Source organism: Pleurodeles waltl, chromosome 3_1 (assembly GCF_031143425.1).
Source record: "Pleurodeles waltl isolate 20211129_DDA chromosome 3_1, aPleWal1.hap1.20221129, whole genome shotgun sequence".
Taxonomy (NCBI): domain Eukaryota; kingdom Metazoa; phylum Chordata; class Amphibia; order Caudata; family Salamandridae; genus Pleurodeles; species Pleurodeles waltl.
The window spans coordinates 828,402,205-828,418,900 of record NC_090440.1 but is presented as its reverse complement, the minus strand read 5'-3'; the positions used below and the strand labels follow the sequence as shown (position 1 = coordinate 828,418,900).

Sequence of the window (16,696 nt, the reverse complement as noted above, 5' to 3'; positions counted from 1 at the left end):
TATTGCATAATGCACCCAGAGGGATCCCCCTGCAGGTGCTTGCCTAAACCCCCCCAGGTCTGCCCTCCGAAGAAGCAGATACTTACCTGCTGGCAGATCCAATTCCGAGTGCCCCCAGTCACCATAGGATCCCATTTTTAAATCTTGCAGCAACTTTGACCTTTGCACCCGGCCGGCTTCATGCTGCTGGTGGTGGATGTTTGGGTGTAACTTGACCAACAACCTGTGGACATCCTAACCTCCACAGACTGGAACTGTAAGTCTCTTGTACGTACCTCGAAATTGTGCTAACCTTTCTCCCCCCTTAGAACTGTGTTTGAAAATTGCACTGTCAACTTTTAAAACAGATCATTGCTATTTACTTGAAAACCGTTTAACTTGCCAAATTGAAACAAAGTGGTGCTGATTCTTGCAAATGTACTTAACTGCAATCAGAATCTTGTGGTTCAAGAAATAAAGTAACAAAATGTATTTTTGCTGTATAAAAACCATCGGCCTGGAGTTAGTCCTTGAGTGTGTGCTTCACTTACTGCCTGTGTGTGTACAACAAATGCTTTGCACTACCCTCTGATAAGCCTAACTGCTCGACCGCACTACCGCAAAAGAAAGCATTAGAATTGGCTACTTTAGCCTCTGTTAACCCTCGGACTCTGTGCACACTGTATCTCATTTGAATGTAGTATAAACAGAGCCAGCTTCCTATGGATGGCAGGAAGGGTTTCAGTGCCAAACGGATGGCCTGCAACTCGAACAGGGTAATGTGGAGGCTGGTCTCCATCAGAGACCGGAATCCTCTGATCTTGACCTCCCTCGGGTGGCTACCCAAACAATAAGCGCGACATCAGTCACCAGTCTCCAAGTCGGGAGAGGAAGGGGGAGGGGTCTGCCACTGATAAGATTGAGATTCATTAGCAACCACTGCACTAATCCACTCTCCTATTAACAAATCTGGGCACGATTGTAGGGATTCCCCTCGAGCTACACCCACTGTGACTACAGATCCCACTGCAGGGCCTATGTGTACCACCAGGCAGGATTCACCAGCAGAATGCAGAAGTATCAGACTCAGCAGCCTCAGGGTCTTTTCTCTGGAATCAGGACCAAGGCTGAAACATCAGGATCATAGAATATTCTGTATTCTGTATGCTGGAGGAAAGGCAAAGCTGCAGTGTCCGGAATCACTCCTATAAAAGGGAGTGTCTGAGAAGAAGTCAGGTGTGACTTTGGCACATTGATAGTGCACCCCAGCAAATGAAGAAGGTTCGCCATAGTTTAGAGATGGGTGACAATTGCCTGGGGTCAGCTTCCTTCAGCGGACAGTCATTGAAGTAAGGGAAGACTAGACCCTCTTTTGTGAACATCTGAGGGGCAATTGTGAGGCCAGAGGGCAGCACAGCAAACTGGAAATGCTCCTGACCCATTGTGAAACATGGGTAACATGTGTAGGACTGCAAGTTGGTGACATGAAAATGAGCGTCCTGCAGGTCCAGTGCTTCCATCCAGGGTCTAGACCAGGCTGGCCTCTGAAGTGGAAAGAGAGAAACTGTATGGCAAATCTAAGGACTTTGGAGGGGGAGTTGTGGAAATTATAGCGACCTACTGAGGGGCTTTCAAGGTAATTGTGCTTACTCTAAAAAATAAATAGGATATCCATATTTTAGTTGTGCAAGGGGTATGTGAGGATGGATTTTATGTATGTTCCATAGGTGAAACCTGGTGTTAGTAATGTTTGTGATTAATGTTACCATATTCATGAAGTTATTGAGTGTGCACTAAGGTTTTTGACTGAGGATGTTGGTTTCGTATGTTGAGATGGATATTAATTGCCTTTGCTGATGGTTATTAATGTCATTATTTCAAACCGCAACAACTAGTTTGCTACGTGTTTTGCTGTAGACCACCTGCTGTGCTCTATCCTACCATGTAGTGTTCGCTTTGAAATGTTACCCACAACTCATCAGGACACAGACTCCTCCTTAGATTAATTTTTTGCCTAGACTCTACTAACATATGAAGATATAGCTGATAGGACTTGAGAAAATAACAAATATGTATGTTGTAGCAAAATCTCAGAAGGATATGTGTAGATCTTTAAACATTGCCAATCAACAAATTCAACACAGTATCCCACCACACCCTTATCAAGAGGCTTCATCACATCGGAATCCAAGGAGATGCCCTCAAATTGATTGCATCCTTCCTCACCACAAGAACGTAGAAAATCTACCCACCACCTTTCACCTCCTTTCTCCTTGGAACCAAAGAATATCATCTGTGAAGTCCCTCAAGTCTCGTCCCTCAATCCTACAATGGTCAACATCTGCAGGACTTCCTTGGCCAACATCAGCAGAATCCACGGACTGAGCCCATGGAATAAACATAAAATCCTATGCAGATGCCACCCAGCTGATCTTCTCACAGTAAGAAGACCCCTCCACCACAAAGGCCACCATTCACAGGTGCATGACGGGCATTGTCGACTGAATGAATAGCAACTGCCTACAACAACACTGACAAAATGGAAGTACTGATCTTCGGGAACAGTACCTCCCTGTGGAATGACTCCTGGTTGCCTACTGAACTAGGACCAGCACCCAGATCACGTTCGCAACTTTGGAATCGTCCTGGATAGGAAGCTCATCATGAAAAAAACAGATCAATGCAGTCTCTTCCACGTGCTTCCTCACCCTTTGCATGCTCTGTCTGATCTTCAGTTGGCTATGCATCAACACCACACAAACTGTCACTCAAGCCCTAGTTGCCAGCCTTGTGGAATACAGCAATGCTCTCTATGTAAGAATCGCCACACACTTCCTAAGGAGCCTACAGACCATATAGAGTTCAGTGGCCAGACTCCTCCTCGACTTCCCCAAACACAGCCACACCACTTTCAACCTCAAGAAGCTCAACTGGCTCCCCATTCAGAAGTGATGTCAATTTAAGATGCTGATCCCCATCTACAAGGCCCTTGACAACTAAAGACCAGCATACATCTAACACTGCCTTAAACCTCAAGACACCTCCACTCCACTTTCCCCTCTCTTACACCTGTCGAAGCACCAGTGGAGGATGCTTCTTCTCCTACCTTGTGGCAAAATCTTGGACAACCTCCCCCTTCAACTATGGATCTCATCCTCTCTTCTGGGGTTCAGGATAGGACTTAAGACCTGGCTGTTCAACTGAACCCATTAGTAGCTATGTTCTCCTGGATACTCTTACAGGGGATTAGCTGTATTCTATAAATACTGTCTGATTAATGAATAAGAGTTGGCAGTTGTATTCTAGACCACTGCCTTTTTCCTATGACATTACTTCCAAAGAGGGAGCTACTGTATGGGACAGCCTAACCTTTGTGAATCATTGACCACCTCCTTTGATGTCTTGGAAGCTTTCTAATGGTTTGCTACAGCAGCTATGCAATAGTGCAGTTATTACAGGCAGATTGCAAAAAGCTGGTGTATCGTTAGCAATTATTGTTTAGTCTCTGATTAAAACAGGCCCAATGATGGCCAAGGGAGGGATAGGCAGTAGGCCCATATCAGTCTTCAGCAATCTGTGGAGGAGACTCTGGACATCTTCAGTGAAGCAGACCAGCTGCTGAAGAGAACTTGCAGTCTTCACGTGTCCCGGCCCACCAGCCAAACCTGAAAGTGATTGGATCCAACTCTTCGGGGTCAGAAGAAGACATTGCAGAGTTGGACACGGGTGCTCCTCCCACCTCAGCCGACGTCCGCTCTCACACCAAGTCTGCATCCACATCTGTGAAAACTGCTGAAGCAAAAGTACACAAAGCGCAAAAAGAGAGTGCACTTCAAGGTGGAACACTGCCACCACGGGGTGCAAGCATGCATCCCTGTGCACAAGCCACTCTGGCCTCCCTAAGGATCTGTCTGGCACGGAGTCAAGGTATCGGAGCTGGCACTGGATCCACCCAAGAGCCTGGACCTCCATTAGCCTTTGAATCCAAAGATACACCTGTCACCGAGATGTCAAATCATGCACTAAAGCACAAAGCTCAGTCTGTGCCGCCTCCTGATCCTGCTCCAAAAGCAGTGCCAATGCAGAAGCCAACCTCATCAGACGGTTCTGAAAACTCCCAGTGACATCCACCTGCAGACCAGCAGGATCCCAGTTGCCCCTGGACAGACTTTGCCCCCAGACACACTTTGCCCCCAAGAAGGAAGCTCACCTTTGAGGGCACCCCACAACTTGATGCACCCCGCAATCCACGAGAGGCTCATGGACAAGGCTACAGCTCTTACACCACAGCCACCTACTCCTCCACTCCCACCTCCACCACAATCTCCTTCTCCTCCTCCAGACTCCCCACATGGGTCACATCAGTCCCTTTCCGACACATGCAGCCCTAGCCCCTGTTCCCCAGTAGAGGTTTACAATGCCCCTGTGTACTCACATCACTCAGGTGATCCATGGGACGGCATTGAACCTCCTCGGGAGCCAGACCTCGAGCATGTCCATGTCTAGTCTCCTCCTCCTAGATGACCACCACATACCATGGAATCATTCAGCACGTAGCTCCCTACCACAACGTGGACATGCATGTTAGACCACGACGATGGTGGAAATGTTTTCCAGGACAGAGTTCCCCTCTCTGCCTCCCAGTGCTGAAGGTCATGCTTAAATCTGGCACAGACACCTTTATGGAGCCAATCAATTTGCGGGCCATAACACCTAGAATAGAATTTAAGCTTTCTTCTTCAATCCCTTTGTCCAATAGAGGCCCTGTCCCCACCCCCCAACTCCTCTGTGGTCTCCACTGCCCATAAATGGGCTCGAGATAAGCTATAGGTATACGCAGAGTGTGAAGTTTTGAAACACCCCCTCCTACCCTGCCGATTTTGGCTTTGTCGTCCCAGCACTCAAACAACATAGACTGATGGGGTGAGGTGGTGTAGGAAAGGAGCCACTACAAGTAAGCTTACATCCTAAGCTCCCTGCCTTTCTCCAAGAATGGCCCTCTCTTCTGGGAGAGACAATTTCTCTGATGTTTAGGACGCCTTAGTGTTTAAGTGCAGGAAGCTGGAATCTTTGGAACACAAGCTCCTTATATTGTCCTGAAGAGGCCATCAGTGAGCTGGCCGAAACACTTTGACATATTGTTTTTCTTAAGGAGTCCACTATTGAAAGCAGGAGATATTCGGAAAAAAAGCAAATAGGAAGCTTGGCAGCCATGATTCTGTCCAGTCATACAAGAATAGGACATCAGCTCTAAAGTTTTTTTTTTGAAGAGGACTACTTTTTCTTGACGGGCCCTTGATAATCACACTATCTGTATGGGGCATCTGTTTTCGAAAAGATTGAGCTATATATATATATATATATATATATATATATATATATATATGTTTGATGGCATGTGTAGCTGCAGATACACATGCTATGCACTGTTCTTGCCATCTAGTGTTGGGCTCGGAGTGTTACAAGTTGTTTTTCTTCGAAGAAGTATTTTCGAGTCACGGGACCGAGTGACTCCTCCCTTTCGGCTCCATTGCGCATGGGCATCGACTCCATCTTAGATTGTTTTCTTTCCGCCATCGGGTTCGGACGTGTTCCTCTTCGTTCCAGGTATTCGAGTCGGAAAAAGACTAAATTCACCGAAAATCGTCAGTATTTTTTTAGATCGCGAAACATCTTGCATCGACACCGGCGAAACACACCTTCGGTTGCCCTTCGGGGCTCCCGTGCCCAGCCAGGGCCTGGTCGGCCCTACCGCAGAAAACGCCGAAGCGTAATGGACCAGACCCTGTTCCGATTCTGCCCACAGTGCCATGCCAAGTATCCCTACACAGACCAACACCGGGTCTGTAATCTGTGTTTGTCACCGGACCACTGAGAGGATACTTGCAAGGCCTGCAGGTCCTTTCGATCGAAGAAAACCTTGAGGGATCGAAGGGCGAGGCGACTGCAAATGGCGTCTCAGAGTTCCCAGCACCTCGACGTCGAGGAAGAGGAGATGGCCATCTCCATCCAAGGTTCCGATTCGGACGACTCCGACGCAGACCGACCACACACAGCAGGCCAGCACATGAGTACGCCTGCCCCGACCCAAGTCCAGAGTCAGTCCAAAACAAAACTAAAGGCCTCAGGGACACCACTGCCGGAAGGCCATGGCTCGACCCACAAGAAATCAAGCGGTGACCAAGCAACCCCTTCGGCACCGAAAAAGGCCAAACCTGTGCCGAAGTCTTCGGACTCGAGCCGAGAAACCGTGTCCAAGAAAACTCGACATCGACTCGTCGAGTCGAAGCCTCGAAAGAGTCTTTCAGAGCCGAGGCATACTGTCAGCATGGGCATTTCGGTGCCGAAAAAAAACGGCTTCTGAGCCGAAAAAAGCCTTGTACACCGAGGAACATGGACTCTCAAAACAAGTGAAAGAGAGACACAGATTTGAGGAGGAACTTCACCAAATGCAGGAGTTTGATGAAACACAGGCAAGATTACAGATCCATAAGGATACTGGGAAGATCCAAACGGCACCTCCTCTCAAATTCAAAAGAAAACGAGCTTTCCAAGGACGTTCAGACACGGAGCAGCCAAAGGCTAAAGTGCCCAGAGAAAAATCTCCATCACTGCAGTTTTCCCCAGAACATTCTCCTCTGCATTCTCCTCAAAGAACAATTTCACCTCTTGCCACGCCCACTGCACAGTCACCAACGCACACTTTGCAGTTGCAACAAAATACAGACCCCTGGGACCTCTATGATGACCCTGTGTCGGACAATAGCCCGGAGTGCTCTCCTTCTAAACCCTCTCCACCCGAAGATAGCACCTCATACACTCAAGTCTTGGCTAGGGCTGCTGCATTCCACAATGTGAGCATGCACACACAGCCATTGGAGGACGACTTTCTCTTTAATACTTTGTCCTCGACACATGCTTCCTACCAAAGTCTGCCTATGCTCCCAGGCATGCTTAAACATGCCCAACAGATTTTTCAGGAGCCCTTGAAAGGAAGACCCATTACACCATGAGTGGAAAAGAAATACAAGCCACCACGTCAGACTCAGTGTTCATAACACAGAAGCTGCCCCCAGACTCAGTAGTGGTTGGAGCTGCGAGAAAGAGAGCTAACTCGCAGTCATCTGGAGATGCACCACCTCCAGATAAGGAGAGTAAGAAGTTCGACGCGGCAGGAAAGAGGGTAGCGTCATAAGCTGCCAATCAGTGGCGCATAGCAAACTCTCAAGCCCTCCTCGCACGATATGTCCGAGCTCATTGGGACGAGATGAGCGATATCATCCAAAATCTCCCCAGGGAATACCAGAAAAGAGCTCAGCAAGTGGTAGAGGAGGGACAAGCAATATCTAACAACCAAATACGATCGGCATTAGACTCGGCCGACACTGCCGCAAGAACAGTGAACATTGCAGTGACAATTAGACGGCATGCTTGGCTGAGATCCTCAGGTTTCAAACCAGAGATACAACAGGCTGTCCTCAACATGCCATTCAATCAGCAACAGCTATTTGGCACACAAGCGGACACAGCCATCGAAAAAATAAAAAAGGACACTGATACGGCCAAAGCAATGGGAGCGCTCTACCCGTCCCAATACAGAGGGACATTCAGAAAACCGCAGTAAAGGGAGGTTTTAGACCACAGTCATCAGAAACATCCACCTCTCAAACAAAACCCTCCTACCAATCACAATATCAGAGGGGGGTTTCGCAGGTCCTTCAGGGGACAATTCCCAAAGTCCAGGGGAAAATTCCAAACCACAAAGCAGGCCACTAATACCAAGCAGTGACTTGCCCATCACCCTCCCCCAACACACATCCCCTGTGGGAGGAAGACTGGGAATGTTCCACAATCAATGGTCAAACATAACAACGGACACATGCGTTCTATCAATTATCCAACATGGTTACTGCATAGAATTCACACATTTTCCTCCAGATATTCCCCCAAGAGCTCACAAACTGTCGTCGCAACATCTAACAATGTTACAAACAGAGGTGCAGGCGCTATTAACAAAACAGGCCATAGAACTAGTACCTCATCAACAAAAAGGAACAGGGGTCTATTCCCTATATTTCCTTATTCCCAAAAAGGAAGAAACACTAAGACCAATTTTAGATCTCAGGACTCTCAACCTGTTCATCAAATCAGAACACTTTCACATGGTGACACTACAAGATGTAGTCCCATTACTAAAACAGGGAGAATACATGTCAACACTGGATTTAAAAGATGCGTATTTTCATATACCCATCCATCCATCCATCTCACAGAAAATAACTCAGGTTTGTTATACAAGGAAAACATTACCAATTCAAGGTATTACCCTTTGGGATAACAGCCCCCAGAGTATTTACAAAATGCCTTGCAGTAGTAGCGGCATACATAAGGAGACAACACATGCATGTATTCCCATATCTTGAAGATTGGCTAATGAAGGCCAACACTCAACAACAGTGTAAAAATCACACGTTACATAATAGATACCGTACACACACTAGGTGTAAGGAAATGCCTCCTTGGCATGGTTACCCCCTGACTTTTTGCCTTTGCTGATGCTAAGTTATGATTTGAAAGTGTGCTGAGGCCTGCTAACCAGGCCCCAGCACCAGTGTTCTTTCCCTAACCTGTACCTTTGTTTCCACAATTGGCACACCCTGGCATCCAGGTAAGTCCCTTGTAACTGGTACCCCTGGTACCAAGGGCCCTGATGCCAGGGAAGGTCTCTAAGGGCTGCAGCATATCTTATGCCACCCTGGGGACCCCTCACTCAGCACAGACACACTGCTTGCCAGCTTGTGTGTGCTGGTGGGGATAAAAAGACTAAGTCGACATGGCACTCCCCTCAGGGTGCCATGCCAACCTCACACTGCCTATAGGTATAGATAAGTCACCCCTCTAGCAGGCCTTACAGCCCTAAGGCAGGGTGCACTATACCATAGGTGAGGGCATAAGTGCATGTGCACTATGCCCCTACAGTGTCTAAGCAAAACCTTAGACATTGTAAGTGCAGGGTAGCCATAAGAGTATATGGTCTGGGAGTCTGTCAAGCACGAACTCCACAGCACCATAATGGCTACACTGAAAACTGTGAAGTTTGGTATCAAACTTCTCAGCACAATAAATGCACACTGATGCCAGTGTACATTTTATTGTAACATTCGCCCCAGAGGGCACCTTAGAGGTGCCCCCTGAAACCTTAACCGACTATCTGTGTAGGCTGACTAGTTTTAGCAGCCTGCCACACACCAGACATGTGGCTGGCCACATGGGGAGTGTGCCTTTGTCACTCTGTGGCTAGTAACAAAGCCTGTACTGGGTGGAGGTGCTTCTCGCCTCCCCCTGCAGGAACTGTAACACCTGGCGGTGAGCCTCAAAGGCTCACCCCCTTTGTTACAGCACCCCAGGGCATCCAGCTAGTGGAGTTGCCTGCCCCCTCCGGCCACGGCCCCACTTTTGGCAGCAAGGCCGAAGGAGATAATGAGAAAAACAAGGAGTCGTCACTGGCCAGTCAGGACAGCCCCTAAGGTGTCCTGAGCTGAGGTGACTCTGACTTTTAGACATCCTCCATCTTGCAGATGGAGGAGTCCCCCAATAGGGATAGGAATGTGCCCCCCTCCCCTCAGGGAGGAGGCACAAAGAGGGTGTAGCCACCCTCAGGGCTAGTAGCCATTGGCTACTAACCCCCCAGACCTAAACACACCCCTAAATTCAGTATTTAGGGGCTCCCCAGAACCTAGGAACTCAGATTCCTGCAACCTAATAAGAAGAGGACTGCTGAACTGAAAAACCTGCAGAGAAGACGGAGACACCAACTGCTTTGGCCCAGCTCTACCGGCCTGTCTCCCCACTTCTAAAGACACTGCTCCAGCTACGCGTTCCCAGGGTCCAGCAACCTCTGAAGCCTCAGAGGACTACCCTGCATCTAGAAGGACCAAGAACTCCCGAGGACAGCGGCTCTGTTCCACAAAGACTGCAACTTTGCAACAAAGAAGCAACTTTGAAACAACACACGTTTCCCGCCGGAAGCGTGAGACTTTGCACTCTGCACCCGACGCCCCCGGCTTGACTTGTGGAGAACAAACACCACAGGGAGGACTCCCCGGCGACTACGAGACCGTGAGTAGCCAGAGTTGATCCCCCTGAGCCCCCACAGCGACGCCTGCAGAGGGAATCCCGAGGCTCCCCCCTGACCGCGACTGCCTGCTTCAAAGACCCGATGCCTGGTAAGGACTCTGCACCCGCAGCCCCCAGGGCCTGAAGGATCCGATCTCCAGTGCAGGAGCGACCCCCAGGTGGCCCTCTCCCTTGCCCAGGTGGTGGCTACCCCGAGGAGCCCCCCCTCTGCCTGCCTGCATCGCTGAAGAGACCCCTGGTCTTCCATTGATTTCTATTGCGAACCCAACGCTTGTTTGCACACTGCACCCGGCCGCCCCCGTGCCGCTGAGGGTGTACTTTCTGTGCTGACTTGTGTCCCCCCCGGTGCCCTACAAAACCCCCCTGGTCTGCCCTCCGAAGATGCAGGTACTTACCTGCTGGCAGACTGGAACCGGGGCACCCCCTTCTCCATTGAAGCCTAGGCGTTTTGGGCACCATTTTGACCTCTGCACCTGACCGGCCCTGAGCTGCTGGTGTGGTAACTTTGGGGTTGCTCTGAACCCCCAACGGTGGGCTACCTTGGACCCAAACTTGAACCCCGTAGGTGGTTTACTTACCTGCAAAAACTAACAAACACTTACCTCCCCCAGGAACTGTTGAAAATTGCACTGTCTAGTTTTAAAATAGCTATATGTCATTTATGTGAAAACTGTATATGATATTTTGCTAATTCAAAGTTCCCAAAGTCCCTACATGAAATACCTTTCATTTGAAGTATTACTTGTAAATCTTGAACCTGTGGTTCTTAAAATAAACTAAGAAAATATATTTTTCTATGCAAAAACCTATTGGCCTGGAATTGTCTCTGAGTGTGTGTTCCTCATTTATTGCCTGTGTGGGTACAACAAATGCTTAACACTACCCTCTGATAAGCCTACTGCTCGACCACACTACCACAAAATAGAGCATTAGAATTCTCTTTTTGCCACTATCTTACCTCTAAGGGGAACCCTTGGACTCTGTGCACACTATTTCTTACTTTGAAATAGTATGTACAGAGCCAACTTCCTACACTAGGGTTTTCTATAAATTACCAAAAATCACACTTGCAACAATCCCAAATTCAACAATACTTGGGAGCTACACTCAAAATGCGATCGCAAGTTCAAGCCCACAAAGAGTACAATAATTCCACACCATAATACCAAAAATACAACCAAATCAGCACTACACAGTCAGATTTGTGATGAAACTCCTAGGCAGGATGGCATCATGCATCGCAATTGTCCCAAACGCACTGTTACACATGCGGCCCTTACAGCAGTGCCTTGCAAAAAAATAGACGCAGGCACAGGGTCAACTCCAAGATCTAGTGTTGATAGACCGCCAAACACACTATTCGCTTCAGTGGTGGAACCCCGTAAATTTAAACAAATGGCGGCCTTTTCAAGACCCTGTGCCTCACGCCATTCTCACAACAGATGCATCAATGATTGGGTGGGGAGCACACCTCAACAATCACAATAAACAAGGACAGTGGGACAACCAGCAGAAACAACTACACATAAATCACTTAGAGCTGCTAGCAGTCTTTCTAGCACTAAAAGCTTTTCAACCTCTTCTAGCTCACAAACACATTCTTGTCAAAATAGACAATATGACAACAATGTACTACTTAAACAGGGGGGAACACACTCATCACAACTCTGCCTCCTAGCACAAAAAATTTGGCATTGGGCAATTCACAACAATATTCGCCTAATAGCGCAATACATCCCAGGCATTCACAATCAATTAGCGGACAATCTCAGTCGAGAGCACCAGCAAACTCACGAGTGAGAAATACATCCCCAGATAGTACAAAAATACTTTCGCTAGTGGGGGACACCAGACCTAGATCTGTTCGCCACAAAACGCAAAATGGCAAAACTTTGCGTCCAGGTACCCACTCCCTCAATCCAAGGGCAATGCTCTATGGATCAATTGGTCAGGGATATTTGCTTACGCTTTCCCCCTCTCCCACTCATTCCTTTTCTAGTCAACAAACTGAATCAAAACAAACTCAAACTAATACTCATAGCACCAACGTGGGCACGCCAACTGTGGTACACCACACTGTTGGACCTCTCAGTAGTACCTCACATCAAACTTCCAAACAGACCAGACCTGTTAATGCAACACAAACAGATCAGGCACCCCAAACCAGCAATGCTCAATCTAGCAATCTGATTCTTGAAGTCTTAGAGTTTGGCTATCTAAACCTTCCAAACGAGTGTATGGAGGTCATTAAACAGGCAAGAAAACCTACCACCAGGCATTGCTATACTAATAAATGGAAAAGATTTCTTTTCTACTGCCAAGCAAAACACATCACACCATTAGATGCGTCCATACAAGACATCGTAGGCTATTTACTACACCTACAAAAAGCAAATCTTGCTTTTTCATCCATCAAAATACACCTCACTGCAATCTCTGCTTACTTGCAAATTAAACACACAAAATCACTATTTAGAATACCAGTCATTAAAGCCTTCATGGAAGGACTAAAGAGGATCATACCTCAAAGAACTCCACCAGTACCCTCGTGGAATCTTAATATTGTACTTACACGACTCATGGGTCCACCATTTGAACCCATGCATTCTTGTCAAATCCAATTCTTAACTTGGAAAGTGGCATTTCTAGTAGCTATCACTTCACTATGAAGAGTTAGTGAAATAAAAGCTTTCACTATTGAGGAACCCTTTATACAAGTGCACAAACATAAAGTAGTTATCCGCACAAATCCAAAATTTCTACCAAAAGTCATTTCACTGTTTCATTTAAACCAAACAGTGGAACTCCCAGTCTTCTTCCCACAGCCAGACTCAGTAGCAGAAAGAGTGCTGCATACATTAGACATAAAAAGAGCTCTAATGTATTATATAGACAGAACAAAACCATTTTGTAAAACTAAACAATTGTTCGTCGCATTCCAGAAACCCCATGCTGGTAACCCTATATCCAAACAGGGCATAGCCAGATGGATAGTAAAATGCATACAAACTTGTTACCTAAAAGCTAAAAGAGAGCTACTCATTACACCAAAGGCACACTCCACTAGAAAGAAAGGAGCAACAATGGCCTTTCTAGATAACATACCAATGACAGAAATTTGTAATGCAGCCACTTGGTCCACACCTCATACTTTTACCAAACACTACTGTGTAGATGTGTTAGCAACACAACAAGCCACAGTAGGACAGGCTGTATTAAGAACATTATTTCAAACAACTTCAACTCCTACAGGCTGACCACCGCTTCTGGGAGGATTACTGCTTTGTAGTCTATGCACAGCATGTGTATCTGCAGCTACACGTACCATCAAACGGAATATGTCACTTACCCAGTGTACATCTGTTTGTGGCATGTTCCGTTGCAGATTCACATTCGCCCTCCCACCTCCCCGGGAGCCTGTAGCCGTTTAAGTTGCAATAAATAATTGTATACATGTAATTAAACACTACTTTAGTGCAAACTATGTACATGCATATCTATTCCATTGCATGGACATCTTTACTATTCTCATTCTACCACTCCTACCTCACCCTCTGCGGGAAAACAATCTAAGATGGAGTCAATGCCCATGCGCAATGGAGCCGAAAGGGAGGAGTCACTTGGTCCCGTGACTCGAAAAGACTTCTTTGAAGAAAAATAACTTGTAACACTCTGAGCCCAACACTAGATGGCAGGAAAAGTGCACAGCATGTGAATCTGCGGAACATGCCACGAACAGATGTACACTGGGTAAGTGACATTTTCCATATATATACATATATATATATATATATATATACACACACACACACACACACACACACACACACACACACACACACTAGTGTTCATATGTGTATGTACATTCATACATTTTGGTGGTGTTTTGTAATGAATTGTACATGCTAAATGAGATAATAGGATTGTTTCTTTTCCATATAAGAAATGTTTACATTTGTTTGATGCGCAATAAAGTAAGGTTGACATAATTTTGATATACTCCTTCAGTAATAAGTGGTTATTGTAGTGGTATAAGTTGTTGAATTCATCCCTCGGGAGTCTATTGATTTATTTATATTTTGCAGTCCAAACCATAGGTGGCACGACCCCTCTGGACAAAGAGAGTAAGTGCATAGATGCAGCTGACGAAAGGGCGACAATCAGTGATGCCACCCACTGGTTCATCGCCAATCTTATAGGCCTTCTTGCCTCAACAGGACCCAACTGGAGGAGATGGAAGCCCTACTGCAGCATCTCCTGATGAATACTAATAAAGGAGAGAGGAGATTGTCAGAGAGCAAAGTTATCTCGAATGACAACATTGGATGCATCCTATGATGTCTCCTAGATGCAGTCAACACTGCAGCTGAGGGGGCAAATACCATTGCCGTTCACCACCACTACGCCTGGCTTTGTATATCTGGCTTCCTGTGGAAGCCCAACATCTCATCAACCTGCACTTTGACAGGTAACACCTTTTCCCCACAGTTTGGCCACAGAACATAAAGAACACAGACATTGACAAGGCAATGGATGCCCTTCAAATCCCAGCGGTCACAGGGCTCCTTTTGGAAACAGGCCAGAGTGAGCTCCAAGACAGCCTCTTCTGACCAGACCCACTCACACCAGCGGCAGCAACAGGCTTACCAACCACAAGGGGGCAGAGATTACACACAGGGCACCTGCTGGGGTAACAACATCAATGGACGAGGTAGAGGTACTTCCACCAATAGAGCCTCTACGTCCAAACAGAGACTTGTCCTATGTCTCACTAGTCACACAACACCTGTCGGGAGAGGCTTCAGGGGTTTCTTTCCTGATGGCAAAACATCACCTCAGGCCAGTGGCTGCTATCCATTATCCATGAGCTCAACCTCCACCAGACATCCTTTATTCTGGGGAAGGATGGCTCTCTAAGGCTGATACTAAACCTTAAGCCCCTCAACAAGTAAATTCTCTAACACTTTCATATGACCACACTGCAGGATGCTGTCCTGCTACTGCAGCAATGCGACTTCATGACTGCACTAGATCTAAAGGCCAGCTAGTTCCACATATTGTTTCATTCTGTTCACTGCTGCTTCCTCCAGTTCACAGTATTTGGCCAGTTCAGGGTATTGCTTTTGGGGGTTACCACAGCGGCAAGGGTTTTCATCAAATGCTTAGCCTTGGGAGCCACCCATATCAGAATAGTGGGGTGGGGGGTTCCTCAACTTAGTCAGAACCGTGATGGGCCTCCTAGGGATCATGGCCTCTTGTAGCATAGTTCCCAGTGCAAGACTACACATGCGTCTGTAGGAGGCTGGCCCTCTTTGTAGTGTGCAAAGCTAGGCACACTGTGCAGGAGGTCCAGACAACCAAACGTTGGTTTACAGGGCTAAAAACTAGACCACCTAATGCTCTAATTTTTAAGGTTGCTTGGTCGACCAGTTAGGCCAATCTTGGAGAAGCGCAAAGCATTTGTCGTACTCACAGTATCAATCATGCAACTCATTCATTCGGAGGAATAATTTGAGACCAATTTTTAAAAATACTTAACACTTCTATATAATTTTTTAAGACCAAGATTATCACAGTTGGTTAAGTACTTTTTAAGAAATGGATTAATAAAAATAATGTAATAAAAAATAATTTTGTGCTTCATTACGCACCATAGGAATCAATGGAAAGTCACCTTTAAAAATACATATAAAATCGTACAGTCGGTTGACCAAGTTCTTCTTTTGCAGGTTGGTCAAGGTCGTAGGTGGACACACTGTGCCAGCTGAAGATGTTTGGGCATCCCCAGTTTCTGGCGGGAGCAGCAGTAAAAGGTCTCTGGAGCTGGTGCAAGGCCACTGTCAGGTCCACTTGGAAAAGGACTGCACAGGTAAGTTTAGAGGTGGTTCCTTGGGTTACCCTAGGGCCCTTAGGGCACAGCAGGTGCTTCGTTGCAGGGCACAACGCGGCCAGGTGCAGAGTGCATCGGTGAGCCAAGAGCTGTGCGCAAAGATGCACTTTGGAGCTGGAGGTAAGTTGGTTCAAGGATCATTTGCAGGACAACGGGGCACTCTGGTGGGAGGTCCGAGTTGTTCCTGAAATCCCTCGACTGGGTCTTGCTCCTTGTCCTTTTTCAGCCCCAGGCGGGCTGGATTTCCTGGTGTCCGACGTCAGCTGACCAATACCCAGGGTATTGGTACAGTTTGACCACTGGAGTGTGCGGTGCCACCAAACTTGGCACTCTTAAAGGGTTTGTCCTCACGGTCGTCGGTGTGTCGTCAGGTCCAGCTGCGACTTCCGGTTCGGGATTCCGCGGCTGGTCAGTCAAGTGACCCTCACTGGTTTGCTGATTTCTTCTTGTTGTAGAGTGGTACCTTCACTCTGGAGGGAGTTCTATACCGATTTTTGAACCCTGGAAGTCCTCTGGGGTTCTTTAGAGCTTTTCCAGTTGTCCAGCAGCTCCTCAGCGGCGATTTGTCGGGTCCTGGGTGCAGCCGGCAGGGTTTGGCGCCTTTTCTTTGTTGCAGCAGGTCCGGAGTTCTCATGCCTTGGATCTTCTTGGTGCTGGTCTTCTTTTGTCTGTCGAATCTGATTACCTGGT

At 47.2% G+C, this 16,696-nt stretch overlaps 1 protein-coding gene across 1 annotated transcript in view; it reads left to right on the top strand.

The window, feature by feature from the left end:
* The window catches only part of PIK3C2A (phosphatidylinositol-4-phosphate 3-kinase catalytic subunit type 2 alpha), an 852,450-nt gene that overhangs the window by 402,622 nt on the left and 433,132 nt on the right, over window positions 1–16,696 (top strand).